General features: G+C 36.8%; 2 protein-coding genes across 2 annotated transcripts in view; one reads left to right on the top strand and one right to left on the bottom strand.

Moving 5' to 3' along the window:
• Positions 1-15,560, top strand: part of hyd (E3 ubiquitin-protein ligase hyd) — a 534,145-nt gene that overhangs the window by 513,088 nt on the left and 5,497 nt on the right. The gene's annotated exons all lie outside the window — the stretch shown is intronic.
• LOC108364133 (putative nuclease HARBI1) overlaps positions 13,897-15,560 on the bottom strand; it is a 48,502-nt gene continuing 46,838 nt past the window's right edge. Inside the window, exon 5 of the transcript XR_001847706.1 lies at positions 13,897-15,469. The gene's annotated coding sequence lies outside the window, so the exon portion shown is untranslated. The remainder of the gene's footprint in view (positions 15,470-15,560) is intronic.

The raw sequence follows: 15,560 nt of genomic DNA, 5'->3' as shown, positions 1-15,560 counted from the left end.
TTCTTTACCAAGAAATATGCTTATGATAAAATTTTGGAAAATGGGCGTGGCACCGCCCACTTATGATCACATATATGTATCTCGGTAACCGTTCTACCAACTTGTACCAAACTTGGTATTGTTATTGTGCTTGCCACATAAAAGCAAAACGTTGAAACGTTGATTAAAATTGAGGACGCTTTTCATATAGCGGTAAATTTCAGAAATTCTTGAAACTTCCATATTTCGAAATTTAAGGACCGCTTACCATGTAGCGGTAGCTTTCGAAAAGGTGAAAATCATATATTTAAAACTTGCGCCGGGTATTGAATGTTCGGCTCCGCCCGAACTTAGACTTTCTTGCTTGTTAATATTAGCTACAGTTTGCGTATTTTTGCACATTTAGGAACAATTTCGGTAGCTCTAATAGAAAAGCCATTATTTTCCATTATCGTGGAAAAATTTTGTTTATGCAAATGAGTATGGAAACACTGAACAGGCACAACTTCTGGTAACACTAATTAGTTTACTTATGTTTATGCATACAATATAAAAATTGGAAATATAGAAAAATGACGAGTTTAAATAGCGGCAAATCAGCTGCACTTGATAGTAGTTGGTTGAATAAGGAAAATGAATTAGCAACAAGAGTTTACGGGATGTACATAGCTCAGTGGTTAACGCTTCTGACTTTGAACATCGAATTCGCAGGTTCGATCCCTGCTGAAGTCTAGAAAAAGAAGTCTGATGAGGAGATGTGGTGATCTCCGAAATAGTGCTATAACTTCTACCGCTTAGACTTTGTTGCTTTTTCAATTTTTCCTAATAAACAATCGTGGTACAAAGCTCAATAAAAATATTAAAAAGACAAAAAATTTTGTTCAACATTTTTTTTCTAATAATCTTTTTATAATCTGAACGATTTTCATCATATTATTATCATAAATCAGTAACAGCAAGTCTCGCCTTCAATTTGGTAAACATTACGTACCGATCGCATAACATTTCCAAATTTATACGAAAAACTTAAGTGGATCTCCAGTTTTTTTCTAAAAAAATTTCTCTTTAATTGTATAAGTAACTTTTAAATGAAAAAACCGGATTACAGAAAAGTGTGCCAGGGAGTGACTTTTTTCGTTCAAGCTGTATGCAAAGCAATTGGAGAGTCGTCAAAAGGATTTCCCAGGATATGTTAAAAACTATTACATTTACCTACAGTCACCTTTCCACAATTAACTAATTATTATATTAATTACTTTCATATAACTGCAAATTTAGAAACCGCGAAAAATGTGCTTCTTCGGTGACTAACGAAACCAGTCGGCACCAATTTTCAAGACTGCATAAATGGACTTAAAATGGGCGTTTCTCACCCTAATTGTATTATGTTTATGTATATAAATACTTATATGCTTGAAACTACTAATAACTTATCAAACGATTCTTAATCTTTGACAATACATGTTTGACTTCATTCACCACGATCTTGAAAACATTAAAACCTTTGAAATAAATCTCCTCTCACTTTTTTGTATTTTTCACTTCGTTGCTGAAGTAATGAAGAATTGAAAATTCATAAGGCAAAATTATATTTTTTGTAAGTTTTATCTTAATATTTTAAAAACTTGTAGACTTATTGAAAAATGATGAATGCACGTGAGGTACTAAATTTAATAAACCTTAATTTGATATATCGTCCTGTTTATAACAATTAACGCAATCCATAGATATTACAAGCCCAAGACTCATTTTCAAAATACATACACTTTGAATTAATTGCGCGGGCTAAAGATATGTTTTAAATTAATTTTTCGTGGCTAATAACAATTGGCTTAGACCTAAGACATCACAATATTAGTATTACAATACGATCAAATGCCTTTTATTTTCCCCCATACAAAATCGACCCAGCCTATTATACATACACTACGTAAAATGGATAATATCCCAGCCAGCAAAATATCGGAAAACGTATCCGAAAATTAAAACAATTTCGTATAAAAACCTGATGTTTCATCTGTTTTCCGCTTCCATTTTCGGACGTTTTTAAGATCAATTCTCCCACTAAAGTGTTCATCCGAAACGTATGTGCAGAAAACTATCGGAAATGGTTCTAAAACGAATGCGCTTTCGGCTGTTTTCCTGAAATTTGTCTGATTCAATTTGTCATTGAAAACGATTTCATTTTGAACTTCACAGAAACTTTTTTATAGTAACTGGAAACCAAACAAAAAACAATTTTGAAGATTCAGCAATTATTTCAATTTGAATAATGTAGCACACTTCCCTGCACACTCAGCTACTGACGAATAAGTATGCATGTTTTCAAATGCTCAGTTTGAACAAATATTTTAAAATTATTGTTTTGATGACATTTTTCGGATACGAAAATTTAACAAAAATGGAAATCGTTTTTTGAACGTTTCCTGATACGAAAAATGTAGGAAAACTGCACTTTCGGCAAAAAGTACGTTTCTCTGCTGGCCGGGATTCTATTCAAATACGCCCGTATTAAAATGAAGCTTTTTTCACTGCCCGAATAGCGTTTTGCACGTCTCGGATGCTTTTTCATATGTATGTAATTAAAAAAGTATATGTATACAAAGCATGCACAGCGGTGATAACATATACACACATATACTTGGTATGACATAATGCACTAATCGCGCGCTATGATGTTGATTCAAGCAACATTTGAAAACACATTTACATGTACGGCTGTAGCTGAGTGTGCAAAGACGCTTGATACAGTTGGTTACTGCCAAAAAGGTCCGGGTTCAATTACCATCAAACAGACGGGACATAGAATTCAATTTTTTTCCCCTTCTTAATTACGAAAAAGCATCTGTGCACTTCACAACGACATATTTTATAACGTACATACTCAAATTTATAACGAGTTGGGTTGGTGCTCTTGCATATGCATATTTTTTTTAATTTAGCACGTTTTTTTTTTCTAAAATTTTTTCCCCTCAGTGTAGATCAATTAGGAAGAGCAAAATATTTCTCATATTTGGATCTAATGACTTTAGCATTCGCAGGTCTTAAACCCTCACAAGCATTTTTATATATGGATGATTTAGTAGTAGTAGCCGGCAGAACTCCATAAGCAAGTGCCCTGCGCTGGCAGAACTCAATAGGCAAGTGCCCTGCGCTGGGCACGGCTGCTGTAAACACAAAAGGGCTTATGGTGTGTGGCAATATTTGCAGTTGCGTTCCACAACCCTATAGTGCACGGTTTGTAATTTTTTAGTAAGAGCGTCAAGGCAGGCGAAACAGTTTTGGCATTTTTGGTACAATCGTACTTTTTTTATACAATTTCGTTCACAATATACTTTCCTAATATGCGAAACTTTTTGGTACAGTTTTATGATTAATACTAAATCATATATTTTGAAAAATCACAGCGGGAAATTTTTGTATTCTCTTTTTGTTTTGACCTTTTCGAATTTGCCTTTATAAGTTTTGAAAAAGTGTTTAAAAAGGCTTAAACGAACTATTATAACAAAGCACAAGGTGTGCTATCAGCTTCCCATTCCTAGGAAAAGTTTTAAAAAATATTTTCGATACTAAATCTTAACACAAAATGTCGAAATCAGCTTCATATAGAAGCAATAACTTCTTTAATTAAAACATGAGATTTTCTTAAATATATTACTACGAAACTCACAAATTGGGCATGATTTGGATATGTATGTTATTATTATTTAATTTTCATTCTTTAACGAAAACTAGGGACAAAACGATACTAGTAAATATAAGTACATACTCGATACTTTTCGTCCGATACCGAGCAATTTTGGTATCGATACTTTTGAACCGAGTACTAAGTAGGTATCGGAAGAAAGTACTTGTATCGAAACCCGATTCAGTGACAATTTTATTCAAGGACTTTTATTTTTTAATCCAATTATTTTTGAATAGTTAAAAATGATTGGCAGATTAGTTGCCAACGAAAAGAAAGTCCTAAAAAGAAAGACCCATTATCATCTAATCTAAGTCCACTTTTTGTCGAAACTCATATTTGGCTATAGGAAGCAAGATAAATTAAAAACGCAATGTCTCCAAAAGGATTAACTAACGTGCTTGTTTTATTTCTTCCCGTTTATATTCAATTTAAGGCAAATTTACTAAGTCCAAAAAAGGCACAGACAATTTGAAAAGCTCACAAAAAATTTTGCAAAATTCTTGAAGGAAATGTTTTGAAAGGTTTTTTCTCTTCTGTAAAATTTCTGCAAATGGACAACTTTTCACTCTAAGCTCTAAGCCATATGAATGCCTGCACTACATTATAACATTGTCCTCCAAAAATTATCAAGATTGTTACTTCTTTCAGAAATATTCCATTGTTACTCTGCAAAAATGCTGTTATAATACAGATAACTTTTATTAATTAGTTAATTTGGATGAAATAAATTATGATTATTCTCTTTGTACAAAATCAATTGTTGGGTTCGCTTACGCTAATTGTTAAGTTGTAATATGTATATCATAAACATAAAGGTTAACGCACTAATGTTTACAAGGGTTAACTTTGCGACTCCAAACAAGAGTTAATACCAATTGATATTTGACATTTTGACTATTCTTTCTCTTCCTTTTTCGTTCTGCTTTGATATAGCTAGCTATTTTTTTGAGTTCTGGTATTTTCGCTCGCTCAAGTTTTGGTTGAGTTTTTACGGCCGCTTTATTCTTTTTCGCTTTTTATACGCGTTTAAGCGCCTTAAATAATTCCGCATAAATACCTATGTATCAAACCTATTAAGTTAAGTAAATCCTAAATAAAGGAAACTGAATTCCGAAGAAACCGCTCTTTTACTTAATCCGCATTGGGCGCTTAGTTTTAGTGCAACTATATATACGCAAGGAATCCGCCGTAACATTTACTGGTCCTTCGCACCTGATAGCTAATATTGCTCGTAATATATGTACATTACACAAATACGTTTGTTCATAAGCAAGAGCATAGTATAGAAAAAATCTAAATTTTTACAAAGTTAGTCGTGCGTCGCCTCTCTGTACAAACATTCGCTTTATCCGCATTCAAAACGTGGTGCTATTTTGCTAAAGGTGACCTTTCAGTGACATTGAAGGACATTCGAACGACTTTGATTTGGCCTCTGCAAACAATTCGCAAAACCAATTTTGACCTACGAAACACAAGGGAAAAGAAAAGTAGCAATGTCAAATTCGGTAAAGTCGCGCGATTCTGCGCTTAAGGCCCCAAGGCAATCAAGCGGTACATGGCAAAGAGCATCGATGATGCATTTACGATGGATGCTGAATCCGTGACAAGTTATCTGCAGCTGTTGAATGAGCAATGGACCCGATTCAGCGCAGCTCAAGATGCAGTGGAAAATTCTTGTGGAGCCGACAACGCGGATTTGGAGGAAAACGTACGAATTCAAGCCGAAACTTGGTACTCTACTGCTTTGGCAAATTTCAACCGGGTACAAAAGTGTCGTACACTACCTCCAAATCAGCCTGAAACCACACCAACAACCATAACTGGCTCTATACGTTTACCGAAGATGGAGCTACCATCATTTTCGGGCGATTCCACCGAATGGGTAGGTTTTTATGACGCGTTCTGCTCGCTTGTTGACACAAGCGCCGCATTGTCGGACGGCCAGAAAATGCATTACTTACGCAGCTGTTTAAAGGGTGATGCATTAAAGATCATTAGCGGCTTCAAGATCAGCGACACTAACTACAAGGAGGCATGGGATCTGTTAAAGTCTCGCTTCAAAATTATGCGAGTCATTGTTGAGGCGCTCTTCAAAGCAATGGCTGACATCCGAAAAGCCGCAAGTGATACTGCCAGTGCTATCAAAGGCACTCTCGACGCATATCAGAAGCATATTCGCGAACTGAAGGCTTTAGGTCGCCCGGTCGAATTCTGGGACGATTGGTTGGTGCACGAGGTGGTAAACAAATTAGCATTTGAGACCAGGAAGCAGTGGGAGCTATCTCTCGTTAGTGACGAGCCCCCAACTTTTGATCAATTAGCAACGCTTTTAGAGGTGAAGAGCCGATCACTATCGATGCTTTCAGCAGCAGCTGCCCCGCCACAAGGAAGTAAGTCGACTACAGCAAGTAGGTCCACCAAGGTTTTCCACGCACTACCGGAACAGAACAGTGTGAGTTGTCCCTATTGCAAGGGAGCTCATAAGATTTACTCATGCGATAAATTCAATCCGCTGGATTCTACCGCTAAATTAAAGTTCGCTAAAGAGGCAAGACTCTGTTTGAATTGTTTGAGCTCGGGTCATTTTAAGTCTCGATGCAATAGTACATCGGTGTGTCGAACCTGTCGCCAACGCCATCACACTCTACTACATATCACTGCAGCCTCCACCAGTGTGGCCACTACCGCTGAAAATATACAACAAGCAGGTTCTAACTACGCCGCCGCAGATACCGCTGCACCTACAATCGATTCTTCGATTGATCCCGCTCGCGGCTCCGTTTCTTCATGCTTAAGTTCTGATGCTGACCCACTACCTGTAAACCAAAGGACCGTTTTGGTTGCTACTGCTCTAGTGAAGGCATAATTGCCAACTTGGTGCTTTAAGCACTAGATTTAGTGCTTTTTGAAAATTAAAACGCCAAAAAAAATTATTTAGTGCCTAGTGCCTTTTTTAGTGCTTTTTTTCTCAACTAAAATTCTTCCGAGATAGGTAAAATATTTAAAGCTGTGGCAGCACTGTATTTATAAGAATCTACAAATATAAATGCACCAAAATATACCCATAATTGATAAAAAGCTGAAGTTACAAACCCATCTTGATGAATTCTATTCGCGTAAGTTAAGTATTTCTTTTTTTCTTTTCTAATTATTTTTACAAATTTTGATTTTTTTACCACCTGAATAAAAAATATAGTTTCTTGGTGCTGAATCCAAATCTGGCCGCACAATTGCTTAGCACTAGAATTTTAGATATCCTAACCTCAAAGTGCCAAAAACACGGTTTCTGGCGATATTTGAGGTTATATAATGAAAACATAAAACTTTTTGCTCATTTCTACTTATGGCATCATTTTCATTTGTTACGATTCGATTTTTCTTTCTCGAGATATACCAGTTTTAATGCGCAGTACTTCGATATTACGTCGTAAGGATGAGTCATTATAGCATGTGTAGAGGCTATTTAATCGTTATGAACGAAAAATTTTGTGTATTGATTTATGAATGTATTCTTGTAAATATTGTTAATTTTTTGCTTTTGTTAATTACAAATTGTTGTGAAAAAAGCATCTTTTGATTAAAAAAAATTTGGTGCTTTTACTGTGATAAAACGCTTTTTTTCCAAGTTTTTGGTGCTTTTTGAAAATCAAAAGTTGGCAACACTGAGTGAAGGTGCGCGATTCCGCCGGTCGTTGGCAACCGGCACGTTTATTGTTCGACTCTGGGTCCCACGCATCGTTTGTAACGGAGTCGTGTGTTCAACGCCTGGGTCTGCCCAGAACGTCGTCTGCAGTAGTCATCACAGGAATTGGGTCATCACAAGGAGGACGAGCTAGAGGCGAGGTTCTACTTTCGCTTTCGTCATATTATTCAGACGAATGTTACACGATAAATGCGCTGATTTTGCCGAAAATTACGGGAGATTTGCCAACGCAAACATTGACTGCGTCGACATGGCCGCACATTCATGGACTATTCTTAGCAGACCCGCAGTTTATGAAGCCTGGTCGCATAGACGTATTGGTCGGCATGGACGTTATGGACCAGCTAGTTTGTCCGGAAATTCGCAAGGGTCAATTGGGTATGCCTATGACGCAGAGAACGGTCTTTGGCTGGACACTCTTTGGTAGAGTGGACGGTCCATTAATGCCGCGTATACAGGCATTACATTGTGATGTACGATTAGAAAGAGCACTTACAAGGTTGTGGGAGTTAGAAGAGACCCCGCACAAAACGCATATGACAGCTGAAGAACGCTTTTGCGAAAAACACTTCGAATCAACGCACCAAAGGTCACCTGATGGCCGTTTTGTTGTCGAGTTGCCGCTGAAACCTGATGTGCCGCTGGGAGATTCTCGAAGCTTTGCTGTTCGTAATCTGTTCCGCATCGAGAGAAAGCTGGCCGGCGACGACGAGCTACGTAGACGTTACATTGAGTTCATGCAAGAACTCATTGATATGAACCATATGGAGCGGGTAACTGAAGCGAAAAGTCGAGCGTACTACATGCCACATCACCCCGTAGTAAAGGAGTCAAGTGTTACGACAAAGCTACGGGATGTCTTCAACGCATCCGCTAAGACTACAACTGGAAACTCACTCAATGATGCACTATTTGTTGGACCGCAGCTGCAACAGGACTTGATTTCGATACTCATGCGCTTAAGAACTCATCGGTATGCAGTAACCGCAGATATCGCGAAGATGTACCGCCAGGTCTGCATATCATCGAATCACGTCAATCTTCAACGAATTGTTTGGCGTACTGATCCATCACTGCCTATCCAAGACTACCGAATGTTACGTGTCACTTATGGAGTAGCAGCTGCATACCATCTGGCCGTTAAATCGTTACAGCAGACTGCAGCATGTTCAGCAAATAAGTGTGAAAAGGCCGCTGCTATCATACTTAGGGATTTTTACATGGACGATCTACTGACGGGAACTTCCTGTAAAGACGAACTTCATTCATTGCAACGAAATATTTCCGAAATTCTCAGCGAGGGTGGATTCGAGCTTCGTAAGTGGGCGTCAAACTGTGTGGAGTTGAAGGACTGTATCTCCAACGCCTCCAAAAACATTTCGCACTACATAGCTGATGGGAAAGACGTTCACGCTTTGGGCCTCATTTGGAATACAGAAGAAGACTGCTTCACGTTCGCAATCAACCTTAAGCAAGGAGGATTGCTCTCTCCAACTACNTTGTATCTCCAACGCCTCAAGAAACATTTCGCACTACATAGCTGATGGGAAAGACGTTCACGCTTTGGGCCTCATTTGGAATACAGAAGCAGACTGCTTCACTTTCGCAATCAACCTTAAGCAAGGAGGATTGCTCTCTCCAACTACAATTAAGTCCAAGATGTGGTTTCAAGACATCTGGCGTGACGGGGTGGACTGGGATGGCCTCATACCCGAGACGATCTCAAAACAGTGGCTTGAACATCGCTCAGAACTACGAAAATTAGAAATTCTAGAGGTTAATCGCTGGCTTGGCTGTGGAACGCTTGGTTCAGTAACCGAACTTCATGTATTTGCTTACGCTTCGGAACGCGCTTATGCTGCCGTCCTGTATGCATGCACCGTTCAAAGCGACGGTCATATCACGGTCGCCCTGATCTCGGCCAAGTCTAAAGTAGCGCCAATAAAGCCAACTACACTGCCTCGTTTGGAGCTTTGTGCAGCGCATCTTGCTTCCAAATTAGTAAAAAGCGTGTTAAATAGTTGGAATGATCTTCGCTATCCGTTGTACGCTTGGACGGATTCAACTATTACCTTGGCATGGCTGCAAGCAAACCCCAGCAAATGGATTACATTTATAGCAAACCACGTCGCTGACATTCAAGAGGTACTACCGCCTGAGTGCTGGAATCACGTCCGCTCCGAACAGAATCCTGCAGACTGCGCGTCAAGGGGTATATCTCCGGCTGATTTGTTGAATCACCAACTGTGGTGGACGGGACCTGATTTCCTGCTGAGCAATAACCAGTTCTGGATGCAAGCCGCAACAAAGCAGCACACTACCGAGGTCGGTATGCGAAACAAGGTTCCCGCTCATGTCGTGACTTCCGTCATTGGCCAATAATAATGCACTATTCATCGTTCTCGAAGTTACGACGCGTCATCGCTTATGTATTAAGATTTTTACGCCATGTTCGAGCTAAAGTTCAACGCACCATTCAAGAGCGATACGGGCCACCAAGCTGCCAGGAGATATTTGAAGCCGAATTACGTTTGATAAGGTATAGCCAACGTTTCTATTTTTCTAAAGAAATATCTTTTTGCAGCGCAAAAAAGCCTCTCCCGCTTCGCAGTAGTCTTTTGCGCTTAGAGCCGTTTCTCGACAAAAACGATGTCTTACGAGTTGGAGGTAGGCTAAAACACGCTGAGGTCGCACCTGATGTAAAGCATCCAATCATCTTGCACAAGAACTGTCCAATAGCAAAGTTAATAATCTCCGACATACATAAGTTTACGTTACACGCTGGGCCTCGTATAATGCTGGTTGTTTTACAACGCCGATATTGGGTCATCCGTGCTCGTAACCTGATTCGCAACGTTTATCACAAATGTGTTAAATGCATATGTTTGAATCGAAATCTTGCTATGCAATCGATGGGAGATCTACCCGCTTCCAGAACCAACTACGCTCGTTGTTTCACTCGCACTGCGGTGGACTTCGCTGGTCCATACATGTACAAGTTTACGCACGGCAGAGGAGCGAAGTCTACTAAGGGTTATATTTGTTCATTTGNTTAAGCGCGTAAAATATCACTTGAAACGTGTTTTGGCCGAAACTTTGTTATCATATGAAGAGTTCAGTATGCTACTGACAGAAGTGGAAGCCTGTGTTAACTCCCGCCCGCTATTTGAGAGCTCGACAACTGCAGGAGATCTCGAAGTTCTAACTCCTGGGCACTTCATAATTGGTGAACCGCTGAAGTCGATCCCAGAGCCGGAGGGTCAAGGGTTCTGGGGTAATCTTCATCAACGATGGCAAGCAATATCGACGATCAGGCAACATTTCTGGCGACGTTGGAGAGATGAATATCTGACAAGTTTACAGCGTCGATCAAAATGGTTTCGACCTACACGTAACTTTAAAGAAGGGGACGTGGTTGCTGTATTCAGTGAGAATACTCCTCCGACGAAACGGGTACTTGCTAGAGTCATCAAATGCCACCCTGGAGCTGACGGACGTGTGAGAGTGGTCACTTTGAAGACACCAAACGGGGAACTAGCTCGACCGATTGTCAAACTGTGCCTTTTGCCGACGAAAGGCGACTTGTTCTACGAAGAAGACTCATAGACTGCGTATGTAGATATGTGTGCGACAGCGCGTTAACCTAAGTATTTTGTATTGTTTGCTAATTTGCTTAATTTCGCCATACTATAATTGTGATTTCTGTATTGAACCTATCAGGATAGTTAAAGGGCGGCGGTATGTTGGGTTCGCTTACGCTAATTGTCAAGTTGTAATATGTATATCATAAACATAAAGGTTAACGCACTAATGTTTACAAGGGTTAACTTTGCGACTCCAAACAAGAGTTAATACCAATTGATATTTGACATTTTGACTATTCTTTCTCTTCCTTTTTCGTTTTGCTTTGATATAGCTAGCTATTTTTTTGAGTTCTGGTATTTTCGCTCGCTCAAGTTCTGGTTGGGTTTTTACGGCCGCTTTATTCTTTTTCGCTTCGATCTCCCGCTTTTTATACGCGTTTAACCGCCTTAAATAATTCCGCATAAATACCTATGTATCAAACCTATTAAGTTAAGTAAATCCTAAATGAAACTGAATTCCGAAGAAACCGCTCTTTTACTTAATCCGCATTGGGCGCTTAGTTTTGGTGCAACTATATATACGCAAGGAATCCGCCGCAACATCAATAGATGAGTATAACAAATAAAATACGTACATAAAAAAGAAGCAAATTCTGTGGGGATTTTATAAAACAACTTATCGGACTTTGCACCTTTTTCTTGTTTTTTGGGGGGCCATCCTAGTAAAACATGTTTTGAAACTTAAAGTTTTTCTTAAAAAGATTAAGTACCATTCTTCTAAAATCAAAAATGATCGTCACATAAGTTATTTTCACAAAAATTCATAGATATGGGATAGCGCTTTTTTAATTATTAATTAATTCTTATATATTCATGTACAAATATCGATATAAGTAGGTATCGATACTTTCTTTCGATGCTACTTCCAAGTACAGGTATCGATACTTCGATGGTATCGTTTTATCCCTAACGAAAACTGTATAAATCCGAGATTAAATCTTTATGCAACATTAAAAAAAACAGAAAATTTTCATGAAAATGTCGAGCTTTTTATTAAAATTTTTGTGAAATATTTTGAGTATGTAGTTTTGTACAGCATTCAATTTTATTATATGTAATAACCTAAACTGGTTTAAAGTAGCTGGGATTTACTATTGATTTTCGGCAATATTTTTAACGATGTCAGTCATTTTCTTCCATATGAAGTATGTTTGACGATTTTTTTATATGGAGAAAATGATTAACACCTTCAACAAAAAAATTAAAAAAATCAACGGTAAGTCGTAGCTACTTTAAACTTGCACTTTGTTGCATTAAAATTGAATGGGCTGCAAAACTGTATACTTAATATATTTATAGGATATTTAATTAAAAAGCTTGAAATATTTAGAAAAGTTTGTTGATTTTTTTAATGTTGCACAAATATTGGATCTTGGATTTATACGGTTTTGGTTAAAGTATAAACTTTTTTATAAACAAATAATTAAAATTAAATAATATTTAGATATATAGTCAAATCTCTTTAATATGTGGGTGTCATAAAATATATATATATTATATTACTATAGCTAGGAATATTGCCATAATATTAAAATTACTAATGAAATGCTATGTCCGGTTTTAGTATCGAATTCAAAGAAGATGCTTCATTTTTCCAATAATAATGGCTTAAAACTGCGTTTTGTTAAGAACTGTACCTGAAAATGTGTGCATACATATTTATGATTATGTTAGTCAATTTGTAAAGGTGTAAAATATGTAAATGTATGTACATAAACAAGTAAACTTTCTCATACCATCAAATCATTGGTATATGTTCAAAAGTCGATAAAATTTACAGTCAAAAGTACAGTTTTGGTATAGATTTCGTAGTAAAGGAACAATTTAATTTCCCAACACTGAGATGAAATGTAAGCACACCTGTCATATTAGAAAATAGATATTGCTCGGCTACATTATGGCGTGCAATCAAACTACAGCCTGGGCTTGTGTTGTGGATTGTGATCAGTTCATATGGTTTACACCATGATACAAAAAAGAAGGTAGTTCCATTTAATGACATTCGTTGTTGTTGCTAACCATTTGACTTTTAATAAAATTATGACACTTCATCAAATTCATGATACCTGATCACTAGAAGAAATATATTTTTTTAAAGCAGAAGATTTTATCAGTACATTCAAAGATATGGATTATGATGGACTTGAAAATTATGCCGGCTACATAATTTCGAAAATGGGGTTGATGCCAGGTTTCAGAACGCATGAAGAAAGGGATCAAAATTATACTTACATATCGTCGTTTAAAGTACAAAACCGCGTATCGTCGTTCTGCAAAACCGCGTAACTGACATTTTTTGTCAAAGATTGGATTTGCTCACACAAGTGTTTTTACTCTCTGGAAAATAATTTATGCAACCTCGCGTACGCAGTTTTGCATTTTGTTGATACGTGGTTTTCAAGTTTTCTGTTCAAGCCGACTTCAGGTTTTTTGCATACATTAGAAACGTTAAGATCAAAATTTTTGAAAGCTAATTGTTTGCAAAATCTTATGAGAAATATAAAAGTATATGTGAACCAAAATATGAAAATGTTTTATTTGGGAAGAACATTCGTTAGAATTAGATTTTTAGATCGCAAGATTGCATTCAAAATAAGAAAACGAAAAAATAACAGCATAATGCGCGCGTGGTTTTTATTATAAAATAAAAGAACAATTACGATGAAGTCTTATTTAATAGTCTATATTTTATATATTTTTAATGAAAATAGTGCGAGTTGCGTAAGTAAAAAAAGCACTGATAATGGTTTTTGATTTTAAATATTATTACATTGGTATAAATATGGGAAGGAAAATACTCCGATTTATTGTTATAATATTATCAAAGTGGCAACGCCGATGATAATACTCACAATTTATGAGACTTCCAAAAATTTTATTATCCGTCAAAAGTTGTTTATTGAAACTACCTTCTTTTTTGTATCATGGTTTACACACATTTTATTTTGACAGGCTGCATGCCACACACCACAAGCCCTTTATGTGTTTACAGCTTTGGATGCTCCTAAAAGCATATGATGAAAAATCTGCGGGATGTATTTTCAACTTGCAGAAAATATAATTTGAAGTTACATCCTGATAAATGTTTATTTTTTAGTCAAGAAGTCACTTATCTTGGACATAAATGCGCAAGCAAAGGAATTTTGCCAGATCCAAATAAATTCGAAATTATTCAAAACTACCCAACTCCCAAAACTGCCGACGAAGTCAAACAATTTGTTGCATTCTGTAACTATTACCGAAGATTTGTACCAAATTTCGCAGAATACTCTAAAATTTTAACAAGACTTTGTAAAAAGAATGTATCCTTCAATTGAACAGAAGAATGTCAAAGAGCTTTTATTTATTTGAAAAAGCATTAACTTGTCCAATTATCCTACAATATCCGGACTTTTATAAAGAATTTTGTATCACAACAGACGCCAGCGGCTATGCCTGCGGCGCAGTACTTAGTCAAGAATATGAAGGCGAAAAGAAAGAAAAGGTGAAATTAATAAAGCAACAATTGAAAATTAATTGGCAGCAATTCACTGGGCCATTACATATTTTAGACCATAGGTTTATGGCAGAAATTTTTTAATTAAAACTGACTATCGACTTTTAACCTTCCTTTTTTCAATGAAAAACCTCCTCCAAATTAACTAGTTAGATTAGATTTGGAAGAATATGACTTTGAGGTGGAGTATATAGCTGGAAAAGTAAATTACGTAGAGTTGCACTATTGCGCATAGATATCAAAAATCTTAAGGATATGACAGTAGAAGCATGCAAAATAACGAAAGTTGCGAAAAGATCGGAAACTAAGCAAACAATCAGTAGTAATATTAACAAAGAAGAAAAGAAAAGTCACAATGAGATCCCTATAATATATGAAGCGCTTAATAAATATGAAGTCAAAAGAAATGTCGAGCTCGTTTTTGATCCTCCGAAACTATGTTTCAAAAAGGAAAGAAAATTTTTAGCGAAATAGATACAAGCAACCTAATTGTTGAGGTGAAATTTACTTAGGACAATTCTTTACCTGGCTTATGAAAAATGCCGGCAATTTAGGACTAGTAAAAATACCTTTGTCCTTAGGAGACAAATTGTTTAATTATACTCAAGTAGATAAATTTAAAGAAATAGGTTCCAAAGTTCTAAAAAACTTAACTATTGCATTAACTCCGGAGGTTATGCATGTGACAAATATTGAAAAAATTAAAAATATTCTTCACAAATATCACGAAGATCCTGTTAAATGTGGTCACCCAGGAATCAATCGTACGACCATCAAAATAAAACAAAAATATTACTGGAAAAATATGAATAATTATATTAAAAAATATATCAGGAAATGCATTAACTGTAAGAAAAATAAAATCAATACACACCTGAAAGAACCAATGACAATAACGGAGACACCGCCAAAAGTTGTTGATATAGTACAGACCGATACAGTTGGACCATTTCCTAAATCTTTAAACGAAAACAGATATGTAGTCACCATTGTATGTGATCTGACTAAATATTTAATTCCAATCCCAATAAAAAGCAAACACGAAAAAAC

The sequence above is a fragment of the Rhagoletis zephyria genome, unplaced genomic scaffold (genome assembly GCF_001687245.7).
Source record: "Rhagoletis zephyria isolate East Lansing unplaced genomic scaffold, Rhagoletis_zephyria_1.1 Rzeph_scaffold_00030, whole genome shotgun sequence".
NCBI classification, from domain to species: domain Eukaryota; kingdom Metazoa; phylum Arthropoda; class Insecta; order Diptera; family Tephritidae; genus Rhagoletis; species Rhagoletis zephyria.
This window is presented reverse-complemented; position numbering and strand designations above follow the sequence as displayed.